This window comes from Phyllobates terribilis, unplaced genomic scaffold, assembly GCF_046119375.1.
Source record: "Phyllobates terribilis strain yellow unplaced genomic scaffold, ASM4611937v1 Scaffold_12__6_contigs__length_324123572, whole genome shotgun sequence".
In the NCBI taxonomy this organism is placed as follows: domain Eukaryota; kingdom Metazoa; phylum Chordata; class Amphibia; order Anura; family Dendrobatidae; genus Phyllobates; species Phyllobates terribilis.
The window spans coordinates 47,747,186-47,767,826 of NW_027362772.1; positions in this window are offsets into that span (position 1 = coordinate 47,747,186).

Here is a 20,641-nt window from a genome sequence, read left to right on the forward strand (position 1 = left end):
TGAAATACAACTCAGCAAAAAAACTGTGGACTGGCTCCATACTGTCCCTAGCCACATTCACTTGTCCACGTGTTTGTGGTTAGGCAGTCCTTCCCAGTAAGTGCACTGGGGAGGGCACGAGTAATGTTGTGGGACCCGTGCTTGTGGAAGGCGGAGACGATATCGGGAGAAATAGTGGCGGCTGGGGACCGAGTATGGATACCCGGTCGCCGCCACCATAAGATTGTGGACAGCTTCCACCTCCACGAGCCTAAAAGGCCACATTTCAAGTGCAAGCAGCTGTCAAAAATTTGGCAGTATAGTATTGCAGCCTGTGGGTGGGTGGGTGGGTGGCTGGCTGCCTGCATACTTGCGCTTGCATTCCAAGGAATGGGGTAGGGACAACAGAACTCTGCACTGGGACAAGGACGTGCACGGTGATTGTTGCAAATCTGCAATGACAGGTGCATGGCGGTAGGCATCTTCACATGCGCCAAGGATCACTTATGATGGGCACACTTTTAGGCAATGACCTGGGAGTCAGAGATGCTTCCAGAGGTCTTCCCCGTGCTGTTCCCATGTCTTTTCAGCACTGCATGCATGTGTCTGATGATGTGTCACACACCACATGGTCAAATAAGGCTGTAAATTGTTAAAATTACATTTCCTGGTGAATGCAATTGGCTTGGTTGAAAGCAATACAAAAGTGCAAAAACGCATAAAAAACGCTACGTGTGAACATAGCCCAAGATGTGGAGGAGCATGTTTGGTTTTGGTTATTTATTTTGCCTTATATACAAGTCAATATCCTGGAAAGGATGTTCCTTAACATGTTTCCCAGGAAAATCCATTTGGATTAGTTTTTGTATGTTTTATTGTGAGTCTGTAAAAGTGGCGTAATACTCTGACAACGTTGTTGACAGCAGTGATCTGGGAGTCAGAGATGCTTCCAGGGGTCTTCCCCATGCTGTTCCCATGTTACTTGAGCATTGTTCCCATCAATTTGGGCAATTTTTAGGCCCTCTGCAGACCACCGGGGGGAGCCGCCTGAAAAATGCTCGAGTTTTCCATAGACTTACATTGGGCTCGTTGCTCGGGTCGAGCACCCGAGTATTCCAATTTGCTTTACCAGAGCAATGAGCACCCGAGCATTTTAGTGCTTGCTCATCACTATGGTTTACGTTAATTTTTGGAGTCAGTATATCTGGCTAAACAGATGGAGCTTCTCTGCTCCTTTATATGCCTTTAACAGAGTTGTATCTTCCCAACACAACACTTGCCAATGAGTAGCCTTTTATTTGTTTTTAACTTCCTATATTAAGGTAATACACTATATTGCGCCCCATTTCTCAATTTGCAGTACTATACATATGTACAGCAGACATCATTGCAGACATCATCTTTACGCACAAGCTCAGAGACAACCGAAAAGCTTATCACCACCTACTAGCTCAGAGACAACTGAAAAGTAGAAATAGAGAAAACTGAAGAAAAATGCAGGATGCAAGTCATATAATGGCCAAAAATAGTGTCATTCCTCATGTATACACACATGATAGCTTATTCTGAAAAGTAATATGAAAGAGTAGCTACTTTTTATATAAGGCGGTAACTTTCCAGAGATGGTTATTTGGCTGGTAATATATAGGAGAAGTTGATATCTATGGCACACATCTGCCCACAACACATCTTTATTACTATTTTTTATAGTAAATATTGGTTTCTATGTGGAAACACATGATCCGGCATCTGCAGAAAAAAAGGGAAGTTATTGAAGAGATAAATGAGAAACAGGAGCCAATGAATCATTGGAGGTAAAGAGGAAGTGAAGCAATAACTCAAACCAACAAGGACACAAAGTGACGGAAAACAATTTTTGCACAATTTGAATGAGATTTGATGTGAGCGGATATAAACTGATTGCATTATCAGATTGGATTGGAGGTGAATAAATTGGCAGAACGGTTGGTTTTAGGTTGGCTCCGAATGGATGTTTTAAAATTGCATCAATCCGGATTATATTAGACTGAACGGTAAAGTCGGATTCATTTTTGATAGATTAGATTGGATTTGCGTGATTGTACATATATATTGTATCATTGTTAGTCATTGCTATGGCCACAAGAGGGCACCACTACTGTATTTACACAGTAACATGTGCAGGCGATACAATGCATGGCCACCAGATGGCGACATTACATCATTAAGTGACACCACTTTGCACTGCCGGTAAAAGATTTGTGCATATGTCAATCAATTTCATGTCTCTAGACCAGCACCGCCCCCTTGACTCTTTACGATCATAACTGTAACTTTCTTTTTTTTCATCAAAGCCCTATGGCCTATATCTAGAAGAAACATTATTAGAATATTATCATTTCTTTTTAAGCCTTCACGACATCTGACATACAAGTATGGCATAAGTCAGTAGAGTGTGTACGGCGCGGGCTCGTCGGGTGAGCCCGCCCCATACCCAGCAGGCGATGGTTATTTGTTACAGCCAGGACCTGCCTCTAACATTCACTCCGCCCACAATTGTTAACTTATTAAATGCCACTGTCAAACTCTGACTGCAGCATTTAAAAGGAACCATATGGTGTCACATTTCAGGTGCCCATTGGTGTTCCCTTGATTTGATCGTGGGTCACTAGGGGACTAACAATAACAGTGAAAAATAAAAAAAAAAGTTTTAAAAAACATGCAAAATTTTTAAAAAAGCATAAAAGTTCAAACAAATCACCACCCTTTTCCCCCATTAAAAATAAAAATAATAAAAATGTTTTAAAAAAAATACACATATGTGGTATCACCTCATTCAGAAAAGTCAGATTTATCAAAATATAAAATAATTAACTCTATCGGCAAACATTGTAAACGAAAACAATTCAAGAACCCCAATATTATTATTTTTTTTTTTTTGGTCACTGCAATTCCACAAAAATTGCCGTAATAAGTGATCAAAATGTTGATCCTAAAATAATATCAATAAAAATGTTGTCTCGTCCCGCAAAAAATAAGGCGTCACACAGCTCTATGGGCTGAAAAATTAAAACGTTACGGGTCTCGGAAAATGGTGACACAACCCCAAAAATTTTTTTGACAAAAAAAATGGACATATTTGGTATCGCCGTAATCGTACTGATGAGCAGAATCATATTGTGTCGTCATTTTTATCGCAAAATGTTCGCCGTAAAAATAGTTCCCAAAAAATAATGTCAAAATTTTTCCCAACTTGGATTTTTCTCCTGTTTTCCAGTACACTATATAATAAAATGAATGGTGTCATTGAAACGTACAACTCGACCTGTAAAACTTTTTCTTTATAAATACATATGACTTGTAATACCAGTCCTGAACCAGAGAGGGCGCAAGATATTCACTGCCTCCCAGCTCCAGAATGATGACACACCAGTAATTACATCTTTCTCCAGACTTTGTTTGTACATTGCACCAGAACATCAGATGCGTCCAACTGAAAACAACATTTAGTGGGAAATGATTTCTGCGGCGAATAAAAAGAGAAACGCCTGAACCACAGACATTCTTCTGAGAAACCAGACCCTGCCGATCCTGTGCTCTGCCATTAACCCTGACACCCTGGAGGGAGAGGGTCACGTCTCACAATGTAGATGATGGAGATAGGTTTATCCTACAGGAGTAATTAAACATTTAAAGGGTTTCTCCTCTGTTTAAAACATAAAATTAAATTAAAACATGCTTTACTCACCCTTCCCCGGTCCAGCACTGTGCTGCCAAGAACGGACACCGGAAACAACTTTAGAGACTCAGTTCTGGACCTGGGGAAAGTGATAAAACTCAAGACTACAGCTGGAGGACAAGAGTGTGGAAAACCCCTTTTAGAAAAACACAAAATGACTGTTCAAACCAAGCACAGCCTCTAAAGAATATACAACCAGGGATGTAACGATAGCAGTGTCAGAGGGTGTGAACGCGATCAGACATGTGCGAGGGGGAGGGATGGAAATCCACTGATGCCAGCAATATACTGTCGCAATACACATAATCAGCCAATCAGAGTCCAACAGCTCATGTCGGCGTTCCAGTCGTAGGCAACGCATAGAAGTGACGTCCATTATTACTGGAAGAGGACATTGTACCAGGATTAGGACATTATACCAGGAAGTGGCTCAGGATGGGGGATATTACACCAGGATGGGGGACATTATTCCTGGGAGGGTACTGGATGGGGACATTGTATCAGGATTGGGGACATTACACCAGGATGGGGGACATTATTACTGAGAGGGGACTGGATGGGGACATTGTATCAGGATGGGAACATTATACCAGGAAAGGGCCTAGAATGGGTGCATTATTACTGGTAGGAGCCCAGAATGGGGATCATTATACCTGGAAAGGACCCAAGATGGAGGACATTACACCAGGAAGAGCTCAGGATGGGGTAAATTATACCAGAAATGAGCCTGGGATGGGGGACATTACACAATGATGGGAGACATTAATACTGATAGGGGCCCAGGATGGGGAACATTATACCAGAATGGGGGACATATATTGTTGGAAGGTGCCAGGTTGGAGACATTACACCAGGATGGGAAACATTCTTACTAGAAGAGGTACAGGTTGTTGTACATTGTTACTGCAAGGGGCCCAGGATGGGAGTCATTATTACTGGAAGGGGGCTGGATGAGGACATTGTACCAGGGTGGGGACATTAAACCAGGAAGGGACACAGGATGGGTGACATTACACCAGGATGGGGGACATTATTACTGGAAGGGGCGCAGAATAGGGGTCAATATACCTGGAAAGGACCCAGGATGGGGGACATTATACCAGGAAGAGGCACAGGATGGAGGACATAACACAAGGATGGGGACATTATTACTGGTAGGGGCCAAGGATGGGAAACATTATAGCAGGAAAGGGCCCAGGATGGGAGACATATATTATTGGAAGGGGCCAGGATGAGGACATTACACCAAGATGGGGATAATTCATACTGAATGGGGAGCAGGATTTTGGACATTATTACTGCAAGGGGCTCAGTGTGGAGGACATTATTACCAGAAGGGGCCTAGGATGGGAATATTACACCAGGATGGGGAAAATTCATACTGAATGGAGAGTAGGATGTTGGACATTATTATTGCAAAGTGCTCAGGGTGGAGGACATTATTACTGGAAGGGGACAGGATGGGAATATTACACCAGCAAGGGGGAAATATATTAATGGAAGGGGCCCATTATACCTGGAAGGATGTTGGTTATTATTACTTAAAGGGGCCCAGGATGGGGATTATTCTTACTAGAAGGAGCATATGATTCTGGACATTATTACTGGAAGGGGCCCAGGATGACATTAGAACAGGATGGGGACATTATTCCATTATGGATGAGGGAGCAACACGTATGTCTTTATAAGATTTAGAACTCTACAAGGGCCCATACACCCGACCAACGTGCAGGTGGGTGGGCCAGGTCCAAATTTTGCATCGGGGACCATTTTCTAGTTATGCCACTGCAGCGCACTAATACAAATTGCATCATTAGTGTCTGAATCCATTGCTATACTTGTCACATATTGTTCTTAATTCAGACAGATAGAATTAATCTTAGAGGCATCTTTTTTTATTCCATTGCACACTTCATCCATTTCTTTGAATATTTATTTATTTTTGCTTTTTGTTCATTATTTTATACTTTATTTGGCTTTAGGATACAATGAGGAGTATTGCAAAGTTTCAGCTTCAACTACGCCCTCTGGTGAGATCTAGGCATCATTACATACAGGCTAGAAAAGAGACTCTGAGACATCTACTAGGAAATGACATGCTTGCTCCACTAGGTGGCGACATCCCACCACTTATATCATATTCTTCCACTTCTTCTATGTAACTCTCACAGTAATATTGTAATCTCGGACTTATTTTTCGCTACATTGTAAACAGATCTTGCAATTTCCTAGAAAACTCTTTGGAAGACTAGAAATTCAATAGAACTGTAGTTCTTAATATTTTTTTTAAAGGGGGTTTCCATATTCATTAATGCTCATTCTGACGTCCACATAGGATGCAGCACATGTCATTAAATAGGGAGGTTTAGAGTTATGTATTGTTAACATCCATGTGGGACCATAGTGGTTTAGCGTGACATCAAGGGGTGAAGATATCATTGGTGCAATCTAGGCAGCTGCATAAGGGCCAATAAATAAGGGGGGCAGCACTTAAAGGGGTACAGTATGATGAACTTTTGGTCCATATACTATTCTTGCACAGGGACCCTTTTCTGTCTATCTGGTGAATATTGGGCATATAACGCAGCATAGGGTAATACCATGGTGCTCATGGACAATTATGGGTTAATACCCAAAATCCTTGGAGTACAGGCTATAGTTGTATGATACGATCTTTTGGACCCTCACTGATCCTGGGAATAAAGAAGGTGAACCAATGATTTAATCTTCTTATACTTCTCGGTGGAGGATCAAGACATAACCGTCCTTTTTCTCTAGTTGTTAGGTTTAGGTATAGATTATACTGGGGTGTGAAAAAAGTTTTCACCCCCTTCCTGATTTCTTATTCTTTTGCTTGTTTGTCACTTAAATGTTTCAGATCACAAAACAAATGTAAATATTAGACAAAGATAACACCAGTACACATAGAATGCAGTTTATAAATGAAGGTATTTATTATTAAGGGAAAAAGAAATCCAAACTTACAGGGCCCTGTGTGAAAAAGCAATTGCCCCGTAATCCTAATAACTGGTTGGGCCCTTAGCAGCAACAACTGCAATCAAGCATTTGCGATAACTGGCAATGAGCCTTTTACAACGCTCTGGAGGAATTTTGTCCTCTCATCTTTGCAAAATTGTTGTAACTCAGCCACATTGGAGGATTTCCGAGCATGAACCGCCTTTTTAAGGTCAGACCACAGCATCTCAATAGGATTAAGGTCATGACTTTGACTAGGCCACTCCAATGTCTTAGTTTTGTTTTTCATAAGCCATTCAGAGGGGGATTTGCTGGTGTGTTTTGGATCATTGTCCTGCTGCATAACCCAAGTGCGCTTCAGCTTGAGGTCAAGAACAGATGGCCGGACATTCTCCTTCAGGATTTTTTGGTAGAAAGCAAAATTCATGGTTCCATTTATGACAGCAAATCTTCCAGGTCCTGAAGCAGCAAAACAGCCTCAGACCATCACACTACCACCACCATATTTTACTGTTGGTATGATGCTCCTTTTCTGAACTACTGTGTTAATTCTATGCCAGATGTAATGGGACATACACCTTCCAAAAAGTTCAACTTTTGTCTCGCAAGTCCACAGAGTATTCTCCCAAAAGTCTTTGGGATCATCAAGATGTTTTCTGACAAAATTGAGATGAGCCTTTATGTTCTTTTTGTTCAGCAGTGGTTTTCGTCTTGGAACTCGGTCATGGAGACCATTTTTGCCCAGTCTCTTTCTTATGGTGGAGTCATGAACACTGACCTTAACTGAGGCAAGTGAGGCCTGTATTTCTTTGGATGTTGTTGTGGGGTCTTTTGTGACCTCTTGGATGAGTCATTGCTGCACGTTCAGGGTAATTTTGGTCGGTCGTCCACTCCTGGGAAGGTTCACCACTGTTCCATGTTTTCACCATTTGTGGATAATGGCTGTCACTGTGGTTCACTGGAGTCAAAAAGCTTTAGAAATGGCTTTATAACCTTTTCCAGACTGATAGATCTCAATTGCTTTGTTTCTCCTTTGTTCCTGAATTTCTTTGGCTTGCAGCATGTTGTGTAGTTTTTCAGAATCTTTTGGTCTACTTCACTTTGTCAGGCAGGTCCTATTTAAGTGATTTCTTGATTGAGAACAGGTGCGGCAGTAATCAGGCCTGTGTGTAGCTAGGGAAATTGAACTCAGCTTCCCAAAGATATGAAGAAGGAAGGGAGGGGGCAATCACTTTTCCCCACAGGGCCTTGTAGGTTTGGATTTCTTTTTCCCTTAATAATAAAGACCTTCATTTAAAAACTGTATTTTGTGAATATTTGTGTTATCTTTGTCTAATATTTACATTTGTTTTGTGATCTGAAACATTTAAGTGTGACAAACATGCAAAAGGATAAGAAATCAGGAAGGGGGCAAACACTTTTTCACAACCACTTTAGATATACGATTCATAAAGGGGATCCCTTCTTTGATTTACCCCCCTATATACCATGATCAGTTTTGATTGCACCATTCAAGGGGTTAAATAGAGTTTTGGTGACCTCCATGCTGCCCACTAGGGTCAGGGTTGTGTATTACAAGATGAACCCTTGTATGCAGAGTATTATTGAGGTGGCGGTCATTATAAATGACACGCTCAGCTCTGCTCCATCTCAGATTATCAGGGTTGGTCGCTTCTGACATGCGGTGATGACCTGGATAAAGACTTCTTCTACATGACTCAAGCCACCCGGAGAACACAAGTATCGCACATGGAGTCTCGTGCTAGGAGCGACCTTGGAGGAATGCGGCCGGAGACTCCTATGACGGGTTACTCATCGCGGTGTATGAGGGTTGTATAATGCTGCGGTTTTATTACACAGCGCTGCCCCAAGGGTATAAATATTCACGGAGGGGTGAGACCAGCAGAGAGACGACAACCAAGGGAGTGACTAACCTTCAATCAGGCATCAGTCACTGCAACGTACCGAACCAGCGACACCAGCAAGAAAGGGGTTATCAGCACCGGAGTCTGCAAAATACAGAACATTTTACACTTTTTTGTAATGTTTTTTTTTTTTTAAACAGTGATGTGTTTTTATTTTTTGCAGCAGCAGATCTTACCTGGAGTCAGTAGGGAAATATTACATAGAATTTGTCCAGAGAAAATGATGTAAAATAGTAGATTTTATGTTCTATTTCAGAAGTCTCACAGAATGGTAACATCTCTATACAGAGTAGAAAACACAAGATCCTGCATTCAATATATGTGATGTCACAGCTCACCTCCTCCCCCTCCTGTACAATGACTGATAACATCTTTATAAAGAGTAGAAAACACAAGATACTCCATTCACAATAAGTGATGTCACAGCTCACCTCCTCCTCCTCCTGTACAATGACTGATAACACCTCTATATACAGTAGATAACACAGGATCCACCATTTATAATAGGTGATATCACAGCTCACCTCCTCCTCCTCCTGTACAATGACTGGTAGCACCTCTATATACAGTAGATAACACAGGCTCCACTATTCACAACAGGTGATATCACAGCTCACCTCCTCCTCCTGTACAATGACTGATGACACCTCTATATACAGTAGATAACACAGCATCCACCATTTATAATAGGTGATATCACAGCTCACCTCCTCCTCCTCCTGTACAATGACTGGTAGCACCTCTATATACAGTAGATAACACAGGCTCCACTATTCACAACAGGTGATATCACAGCTCACCTCCTCCTCCTGTACAATGACTGATGACACCTCTATATACAGTAGATAACACAGGCTCCACCATTCACAATAGGTGATGTCACAGCTCACCTTCTCCTCCTCCTGTACAATGACTGATAACACCTCTATATACAGTAGATAACACAGGATCCACGATTCACAATAGGTGATATCACAGCTCACCTCCTCCTCCTGTACAATGACTGATAACACCTCTATATACAGTAGATAACACAAGATCTACCATTCACAATAGGTGATGTCACAGCTCACCTCCTCCTCCTCCTGTACAATGACTGATAACACCTCTATATACAGTAGATAACACAGGATCCACCATTCATAATAGGTGATATCACAGCTCACCTCCTCCTCCTCCTGTACAATGACTGCTAGCACTTCTATATATAGTAGATGACACAGGATCCACCATTCACCACAGGTGGTGTCACAGCTCACCTCCTCCTCCTCCTGTACAATGACTAGTAGCACCTCTATATACAGTAGATAACACAGGATCCACCATTCACCACAGGTGATGTCACAGCTCACCTTCTCCTCCTCCTGCACAATGACTGATAACACCTCTATATACAGTAGATAACACAGGATCCACCATTCACAATAGGTGATATCACAGCTCACCTCCTCCTCCTGTACAATGACTGATAACACCTCTATATACAGTAGATAACACAAGATCCACCATTCACAATAGGTGATTTCACAGCTCACCTCCTCCTCCTCCTGTACAATGACTGATAAAACCTCTATATACAGTAGATAACACAGGATCCACCATTTATAATAGGTGATATCACAGCTCACCTCCTCCTCCTCCTGTACAATGACTGGTAGCACCTCTATATACAGTAGATAACACAGGCTCCACTATTCACAACAGGTGATATCACAGCTCACCTCCTCCTCCTGTACAATGACTGATGACACCTCTATATACAGTAGATAACACAGCATCCACCATTTATAATAGGTGATATCACAGCTCACCTCCTCCTCCTCCTGTACAATGACTGGTAGCACCTCTATATACAGTAGATAACACAGGCTCCACTATTCACAACAGGTGATATCACAGCTCACCTCCTCCTCCTGTACAATGACTGATGACACCTCTATATACAGTAGATAACACAGGCTCCACCATTCACAATAGGTGATGTCACAGCTCACCTTCTCCTCCTCCTGTACAATGACTGATAACACCTCTATATACAGTAGATAACACAGGATCCACCATTTATAATAGGTGATATCACAGCTCACCTCCTCCTCCTCCTGTACAATGACTGGTAGCACCTCTATATACAGTAGATAACACAGGCTCCACTATTCACAACAGGTGATATCACAGCTCACCTCCTCCTCCTGTACAATGACTGATGACACCTCTATATACAGTAGATAACACAGGCTCCACCATTCACAATAGGTGATGTCACAGCTCACCTTCTCCTCCTCCTGTACAATGACTGATAACACCTCTATATACAGTAGATAACACAGGATCCACGATTCACAATAGGTGATATCACAGCTCACCTCCTCCTCCTGTACAATGACTGATAACACCTCTATATACAGTAGATAACACAAGATCTACCATTCACAATAGGTGATGTCACAGCTCACCTCCTCCTCCTCCTGTACAATGACTGATAACACCTCTATATACAGTAGATAACACAGGATCCACCATTCATAATAGGTGATATCACAGCTCACCTCCTCCTCCTCCTGTACAATGACTGCTAGCACTTCTATATATAGTAGATGACACAGGATCCACCATTCACCACAGGTGGTGTCACAGCTCACCTCCTCCTCCTCCTGTACAATGACTAGTAGCACCTCTATATACAGTAGATAACACAGGATCCACCATTCACCACAGGTGATGTCACAGCTCACCTTCTCCTCCTCCTGCACAATGACTGATAACACCTCTATATACAGTAGATAACACAGGATCCACCATTCACAATAGGTGATATCACAGCTCACCTCCTCCTCCTGTACAATGACTGATAACACCTCTATATACAGTAGATAACACAAGATCTACCATTCACAATAGGTGATGTCACAGCTCACCTCCTCCCCCTGCTTGGAATATAAAATAAGATACCAAAAAGCGTAGACAAAGTAGCCAATCACTAAAAACTTTTTTGTTTGTTGTTTTTTTTAAAGACCAAAAAAAAGAGAAGGATGCAAAAATGTGTGTACAAAGGAAACCTAAAGGCACAGAATGTGAAGAAATATTAGGTGATAATTCTCCAGTAGTGAAAGCAGCACATTGCAGGCGCTCAGGATTGTAGTTACACGTAATTTGAAGGTGTAGGTGACAGATTTCTCCACTAGGTGGCAGTCACTTACTGGAAAACAAAAATGCTCACAAATTTTATCAAATTCACTAAAACTGCTCTAGAAATAAACCAGTGTCACCATGAATATATTTTATTTGCATTTCTTTATTAATATAACTTGCCCTTATAGTCATGACCATTAAGTGTCAGACACACACCCAAATCTCTGCAGCATTTGCCAGCAAGCGGATCTGTCACCAGATTTCACAATACAAACTTCATGCATTATAAATTACAGCTCTTAGACCTGATGAGGCTGCTATGCTTACTTTGAAAGTCCATGTCAGAATGGAGATCATAGACATTAAAATGATGAAGAGGATTTGTCACCAGATTTTAAAATGCACATACCCTACCTTATTACATAGATCTCATAGACTTGATGAGGCTGGTGTACTTACTTTTTATATCCATGTGAAAGTGGCTGTTCAACTCACAAATGAAATACTCAATTTATGAGTCCTCAGCGAGCGCTTGCTTTTACATTACCTGGCAAAATATTTATAAAGGATTTTACAGCCATTCTGCTATGGATTTTCAAAGCAAGTAGACCAGCCTCCTCCGGTCTAAGAGCTCTATTAATTGCTAGATGCAGTTGCTGTATTTTAAAGCTGGTGACAGATTCGCTTTAACCTTTGTAATGCCTATCATCTATTGTTAAAGCGTGGAGATGGATAAATGGATAGAATAAACGGATAGAAAGGATGGATGGATGGATATAAAGGATGGATGGATGGATAGATAGAATGGATGGGTGGATAGAAAGAATGGATGGATGGATGGATAGAATGGATGGGTGGATAGAAAGAATGGATATGTGGATGGATACAATGGGTGGATGGATGGATAGATTGAATGGATGGATGGATGGATAGATTGGATGGATGGATGGATAGAATGGATGGATGGATGGATGGATAGAATGGATGGATAGAATGGATGGATGGATGGATGGATGGATGGATAGAATGAATGGATAGAATGGATTGATAGGATGAATGGATAGAATGGATGGATAGGATGGATAGATGGAAAGAATGGATGGATGGATTGATATAATGGATGGATGGATAGAATGAATGGATAGAATGGATGGATAGAATTAATGGATGGATGGATGGATTAATAGATTGGATAGATGGATGGATGGATTGAATGGATGGAATGGATGGAATTTATGGATGGATAGAATGGATTGATGGATGGATAGAATGAATGGATAGAATGGATGGATACAATGAATGGAGAGAATGGAGGGATGGAGGAATAGAATGGATGGATGGATAGAATGGATGGCTAGAATGGATGGATGGATAGAATGAATGGATGGATGGATGGATAGATTAGATGGATGGATGGATGGATAGATAGAATGGGTGGATAGAATGAATGGATGGATAGAATGGATGGATGGATTAGATGGATGGAATGGATGGATGGATGGATTAGATGGATGGATGGATAGATAGAATGGGTGGATAAAATGAATGGATAGAATGGATGGATGGATAGATTAGATGGATGGAATGGATGGATGGATAGATTGGATGGATAGATGGATAGATGGATGGATGGATGGATGGATGGATGGATGGATGGAATAGATAGACTGGATTGATGGATGGAATGGATGGATAGATGGATGGATGGAATGGATGGATAGATGGATGGATGGATAGAATGGATGGTTAGAATGGATGGATGGATAGGATGGATAGAATGGATGGATGGATAGAATGGATGGATGGATGGATAGGATGGATAGAATGGATGGATGGATAGATTGGATGGATGGATGGATGGATAGAAAGTATGGATGGATAGAATGGATGGATGGATAGAATGAATGGATGGATAAATGCATAGAATGGATGGATGGATAGAATGGAAGGATGCATGGGTGGATGGAATGGATGGATAGACGGATGGATAGACGGATGGATAGAATGGATGGATGGATAGAATGGATGGATGGATAGGATGGATAGAATGGATAGATGGATGGATGGATAGATTGGATGGATGGATGGATGGATAGAAAGGATGGATGGATAGAATGGATGGATGGATAGAATGAATGGATGGATAAATGCATAGAATGGATGGATGGATAGATGGATAGAATGGATTGATGTATGGATGGATAGAATGGATGGATAGAATGGATGGATAGAATGAATGGATGGATAGAATGAATGGATGGATAGAATGAATGGATGGATAAATGCATAGAATGGATGGATGGATAGAATGGATGGATGGATAGAATGGATGGATGGATGGATAGAATGCATAGAATGGATGGATGCATAGAATGGATGGATAGAATGAATGGATGGATGGATGGATAAATGCATAGAATGAATGGATGGATGGATTGAATGGATGGATGGATGGATGGATAGAATGGATGGATGGATGGATGGATAGCATGGATGGATAGAATGGATGGATGGATGGATGGATAGAATGGATGAATAGATGCATAGAATGGATGGATGGATAGAATGGATGGATAGAATGGATGGATGGATAGATTGGATGGATGGATGGATGGATGGATAGAATGAATGGATGGATAGAATGAATGGATGGATAGAAGAATGGATAGATAAATGCATAGAATGGATGGATGGATGTAAGTGGAGCTGAAGTTGTTAAATCATCTTATGCTGTTTTGTTTGTGCACAGTGAGCACCACTCGCTATAATATAATGTTGACGTTTTATCTGCAGTCCTACGTAAAGCTACAGATCAGGTTTGACTTCACCATGTTTTGTGCCGAATGACAAACTCTGCTCTGCTACATGTGACCGGTGCATTATACATTTTCCCACTAGGGGGCAGTAATGTTGTAGAACATATGTATTGGAGGCAGTAGAGATCACACATCACAGTTGGACCTCTTTTAACCCTTTCATGACTGGTCTACTTCTCACTCCCAGCATTTAGAAGAGAGGGAGCGATGGAAGAGGAAGGGGGGGGGGCGCCAACCAGTCCATGGAGAAGGTTCCCATGTGGCCTCATTGACTGGGAGAAGTTCTGAAGTCGCAGTCAGACATTTCCCCCGTGACGTGCAGGTTATAGACGATAAGATGCATTTTTTGGTGACATTTTCTATTTGACTCTCGGGGAGTTTTCCATCTCTTTCTTAGAACTCTAGACTTTGTGTCCCTTGACTAATATTCTTCCCCCGGCCATGTTGCTGCTGTTGTCAGAGCTCAGCGCCATAATTGCTTCTGTAGCGCCCCGAGGGTTCGGCCGCTACAGGAGTATTGCACCTCAAACCAGAGGTGTGGTATTCCACTCCCAGGTAAGGATGGAGTATGGACCAGGGCTCAGTTAGCTGCATACAGCACACACACCCCATTTCCCAGGGACAGCTCAACGTTGCTCCCACTAGACAGAAGTGCAGGCACGACCGACTATGTCCCTGCCTGGAGTGGGGAGGGGGGTGGAACACCCAGTGCTGTAGGGGCAGATAGGGGTTGGTTCCTGAGCGTAGATAGGAGCTCATTGGTTGCTGGTCACCTGGGCTCATGGTCAGAGGGAGGTATAAAAGGTGGGCACCATCTTAGAAGAGTGTTCAGTCTGTGAGGAGAGGAGAGCTGACATGGAGCAGCAGCTCAGGCTGAGTGCTGCTCCAGAGGCCGGCCTAGGGAAGAGGCCGGAGCCTGAGAGGAGAAGGAGAAGTGGGCCTAGAGAAGAGGCCAAGGGAAGGAGGAGAAGACAGAACAGGAAAGAAGGAGAAGAGAGAGAGAAACAGAAGGGCTCAGGAACAAGAAGGTGGAAGGGACCCTAAGAACCCACGAGAATCCAGGGTGAAGGGTCAGGCAGATTAAGGGTACCGGATCCCAAGTTGGTGGAGGAGAAACAACCCTCAGCCAAAGACCGGTCGTCGTGATCATCTATTGGTGCGACACCTCATCAAACCTGCTAGGAAGGCACCATATAGGACAGCGGAGGATGGGGCCCACGTTTAACCGCACAAGTCCGCGGCAGCTGGACAAAAGTGGGTCACTGGTGAGGCAGGCCAGAGAAAGGATTAAAGGGGGTCCTGTGCCATGCTCCTGAACTGCCTGGGAGTTGACCGAGCCCCTCACCTGGTGGACGCAGCACGGCTCGGGCGGTCACTGCCGACGGAAGTGACCCGGAACAAACGAACTGTGAGTAAAGACCCTGGACTGTAACTTGTTGTCCGTGTGCTCCTTCGCTCCTCCGGCACTACCGGTACTGGGACCTTCACCACCATCACTCCCACCATCCACTACACTGCCCTGGGGCCGCACTCTTCCCGTGGGGAGTCACACCATCCCAGCTGCATTCATCATCAGCCCCAGTGGACTGCCTTGCAGCGGCGGTTCCTAATAACCGCAATCCACGGGTGGCGTAGTCGGACATTATCTGAAGCACGTAGCAGACTACCATTGGCCTGACCACCCTGAGCCGCGGGACCGGGCCGCCACTACTACTACCCCCATCATTCCCCTATTGCCCGGATCCGCGTGCCCCACGGCCCAGGGGGCGAGTCAGCTTTGGCGTAGTCGGCAGGATCGTTACCCACCCGCCACAAGCGGGTATTGCGCGCCTGAAAAAAGACTGTTTTATTGTACGAAAGATGGCGCCCGCCCCAGAAGAACGAGCGCCATAATGTGCACGCCAAAAGACAACAGGAAGCCACCTCCCATCGTGGGCCAGGTCCCAGAATGGCGCCAAAGAAAGAGCACGCCCCCAACAGCCCTGAGCACGGCTGTGGAGATGTCCATCAAGGTGGGGGCGCTGCCCCTGAAAGTGATTGTCACCAATTTGCCCCGGGACCACCCCCAATGGGGGTGGGAAGAGAAGAAAACTGTGGGGCAGGGCGTGGTCTGGATCAGTCTGGCCAGGCCACACCCAAAGATAGAGACAGGAACCAGCTCCAGCGCCCTGGCGCGTGGCCTGCTGCAGGCCGAATCCCCATGCAGCTTCACGGAGCTGCTAGCACACCTCCCTAAGGAAGACCCCGAGTATGTGCGGGCTGCGCTGGAGGAGCTGGACCGGAGGATGGTCCGGGCGCAGCGGGACGTGATTGCCGGGTGGAAAGAAGAAATGGCCCAACGGGCCGTGATCCTGCAGCAGGAGGCGCCGTCGACATCCAGCGGCACACCAGCCACCGAGGGCAGTGAAAGCAGAGCGGAGGCCGAGGACGACGCCGCGGAGGAGGCTACGACAGCAGAGGCAGGTAACGGAGATGCCCCTACCCCGAACCCTGGGGCCGCCGACCTGCCCCTGCACCCTGTTGCGGAGCCCAACGTACCTGAACCCGCCATCGACACCGTGCCTCCACCGCTACCAACCGGTTCCCAGGCCATCGACACCACCAGCGAGCCCCGCCCCACGCCGTGCCCTCTGACCCCGGGCGTGATCAGCAGACCACAATCGCAGGCCCGGTCGCAAGGCCTAGCGCCCCCGTACGCCGCCCGTCGACGGGAGTACTGCCGCCAACAGCTGGAGGTGTTCGAGAGGGAGCAGCGGCAGCGGTGCATGAAACAGGAGAAGCTGCAGGCCCAAAGTGCGGAGCAGAAGATGAAGGCCCGACGAGATCCCCGAGCTGCCCGCGGTCCCCGAGTCACCGGGACTGTCGTGAAATTTCACATGGAACATAGCTGCGGTTTCATCCGAGACCCTGAGACCATCAGCAATGTGTTCGTGACGAGGAGAGATGTGGAGAGCCACCTGCCGGAGGGTCATCGAGGGCGAGATCTGTTTCCAGGGGATGTGGTGTCTTACACCCGACACCAAGGCATGAAGGGATGGTACGCCCTCCACGTCCACAGAGTAGTAGAGGAGGAGGAGCAGCACTACTCGGACTCTGAGTACCAGGAGGGCCCGGACGGGCCTGAAGATCATGAGGAAGAAGGAGCATCAGGAGGACACCGTTACCAGTGAACGGTAAAGTGGAATTGTACATAGTTACCCATCAGGGTAAAGAGAACTGTGTGGGACTGTTTCAAATTGAGTGTGGCCCCCGTTGGGACTGATATAGGACTGTGTGAAAGTTATCCCCTACATCCCCTACCAGGCTGAGGACTGTGAGCAGCCATTTCCCTTCCCAAAACTGGCCGAGGACTGAGAGCGGCCACCCCTTTGTATATAGTTGCGCTTCTTAAAGCGCCCCCTACTGGTTTTATAAAAAAGACTGCAACGTCTACCTCACGGCAAATTTGCTGGACTGTTGCACTTAGAAGAAGAAAGAACACCTGGTCGCAAGTTGCACCGCGGCCATGATCCAAGAATCCAAGAATGTGTTTTGCTTAAAAATTGTTTTATATGAAGAAGTTTAATATGCTGCTAGAAAATGTTTTGCATAACCCTGAAACTGTTTTATATGATAAGTGACAAAAGAGTTCCAGAAGTATTAGTAAGCGTTTTATAATAGTGTGACAAGAAAAGAAAAGTGTGTCCCATAAAGGGAGTTGAACGCTGTCGTCCGTTTCTAAATGTAAAAAGTTTTTGCATGTCCTGTAATAAACTGTTTTTTGCTCTTTTCCAGCCCGAGGACGTGCTGTGCTTTACCAGGGGGGAATGTAGCGCCCCGAGGGTTCGGCCGCTACAGAAGTATTGCACCTCAAACCAGAGGTGTGATATTCCACTCCCAGGTAAGGATGGAGTGTGGACCAGGGCTCAGTTAGCTGCATACAGCACACACACCCCATTTCCGAGGGACAGCTCAACGGTGCTCCCACTAGACAGAAGTGCAGGCACGACCGACTATGTCCCTGCCTGGAGTGGGGAGGGGGGTGGAACACCCAGTGCTGTAGGGGCAGATAGGGGTTGGTTCCTGAGCGTAGATAGGAGCTCATTGGTTGCTGGTCACCTGGGCTCATGGTCAGAGGGAGGTATAAAAGGTGGGCACCATCTTAGAAGAGTGTTCAGTCTGTGAGGAGAGGAGAGCTGACAGGGAGCAGTAGCTCAGGCTGAGTGCTGCTCCAGAGGCAGGCCTAGAGAAGAGGCCGGAGCCTGAGAGGAGAAGGAGAAGGAGAAGAGGGCCTGGAGAAGAGGCCAAGGGAAGGAGGAGAAGACAGAACAGGAAAGAAGGAGAAGAGAGAGAGAAACAGAAGGGCTCAGGAACAAGAAGGTGGAAGGGACCCTACGAACCCATGAGAATCCAGGGTGAAGGGTCAGGCAGATTAAGGGTACCGGATCCCAAGTTGGTGGAGGAGAAACTACCCTCAGCCAAAGACCGGTCGTCGTGATCATTTATTGGTGCGACACCTCATCAAACCTGCTAGGAAGGCACCATATAGGACAGCGGAGGACGGGGCCCACGTTTAACCGCACGAGTCCGCGGCAGCTGGACAAAAGTGGGTCACTGGTGAGGCAGGCCAGAGAAAGGATTAAAGGGGGTCCTGTGCCATGCTCCTGAACTGCCTGGGAGTTGACCGAGCCCCTCACCTGGTGGACGCAGCACGGCTCGGGCGGTCACTGCCGACGGAAGTGACCCGGAACAAACGAACTGTGAGTAAAGACCCTGGACTGTAACTTGTTGTCCGTATGCTCCTTCGCTCCTCCGGCACTACCGGTACTGGGACCTTCACCACCATCACTCCCACCATCCACTACACTGCCCTGGGGCCGCACTCTTCCCGTGGGGAGTCACACCATCCCAGCTGCATTCATCATCAGCCCCAGCGGACTGCCTTGCAGCGGCGGCTCCTAATAACCGCAATCCACGGGTGGCGTAGTCGGACATTATCTGAAGCACGTAGCAGACTACCATTGGCCTGACCACCCTGAGCCGCGGGACCGGGCCGCCACTACTACTACCCCCATCGTTCCCCTATCGCCCGGATCCGCGTGCCCCACGGCCCAGGGGGCGAGTCACTTCCGTGTCCTCAATGTCAGTCTGGACCATAGACATTTAATGCATTTAGGAGTCACTATACTGAGGCTGCAGATCTATCTTCTCCCCATGCTTTACACTGCAGCTTTGCTTATTTAGAGAAGTTTAAGTGACAAGATTAGGAATTTGAGATTCGGGGAAATAAAAGGTTAAAGGAGCAAAAAAAACAGATCAAAGTGGTGGAAAGTACCAAAAACTAGTGAGGATTTCTGTCCTCGGTGGCAAAAGGCTGAAATATGAGGCATCTGCCACAGCAAGAAACTACAGCTTGTTACGGATCCGGATGGTGGAACCACTGTGCCGTTGTACAAGGAGGGACCAGAGGGGCGTGACTAAGGACCAACCCGGACCGACCCTGGCTACACGGCAGCTCAGTCGACTCCGTGAACCAAGGAAGGACGAAGAGGGTGGACCAGGTGCCGTTCTGGGACCGACCTTGTGTGAGAGCAGGCGACTCCCACGGGACTGGCGACAGGTGTAGACTGCCGTGCCAGACTCGGTAGTAGGCAGACAGATGAGCACGGCAGGTAGACAGGCTGGTGGGCACGGCTAATAGGCAGGCGGGCACGGCTGGTAGACAGGCTGGCGGGTACGGCTGATTAAACAGCTAGCTGCACAGCTGGTAGACAGGCTGGTGGGCACGGCCGGTAGACAGGCTGGTGGGCACGGCCGGTAGACAGGCTGGTGGGCACGACCGGTAGACAGGCTGGTGGACACGGCCGGTAGACAGGCTGGTGGGCACGGCTGATTAAATGCTGGCGAGCAGCACGGGGACCTGAGAATTGACAGAAAGGTTAGGAGACCAAACTAACACGTTGCACAGGCACCTCCATATTGGGGGAAGTGCCTTATATATTACCTGTCCTCCAGCCATTGGCCGGGGACATCTTAGGACGGCGCGCACGGCCCCTTTAAGAGACAGGGAGCACACGTGCCCTAAGCACAGTGCCCGGGGATATGCGTGCACCCCGGAC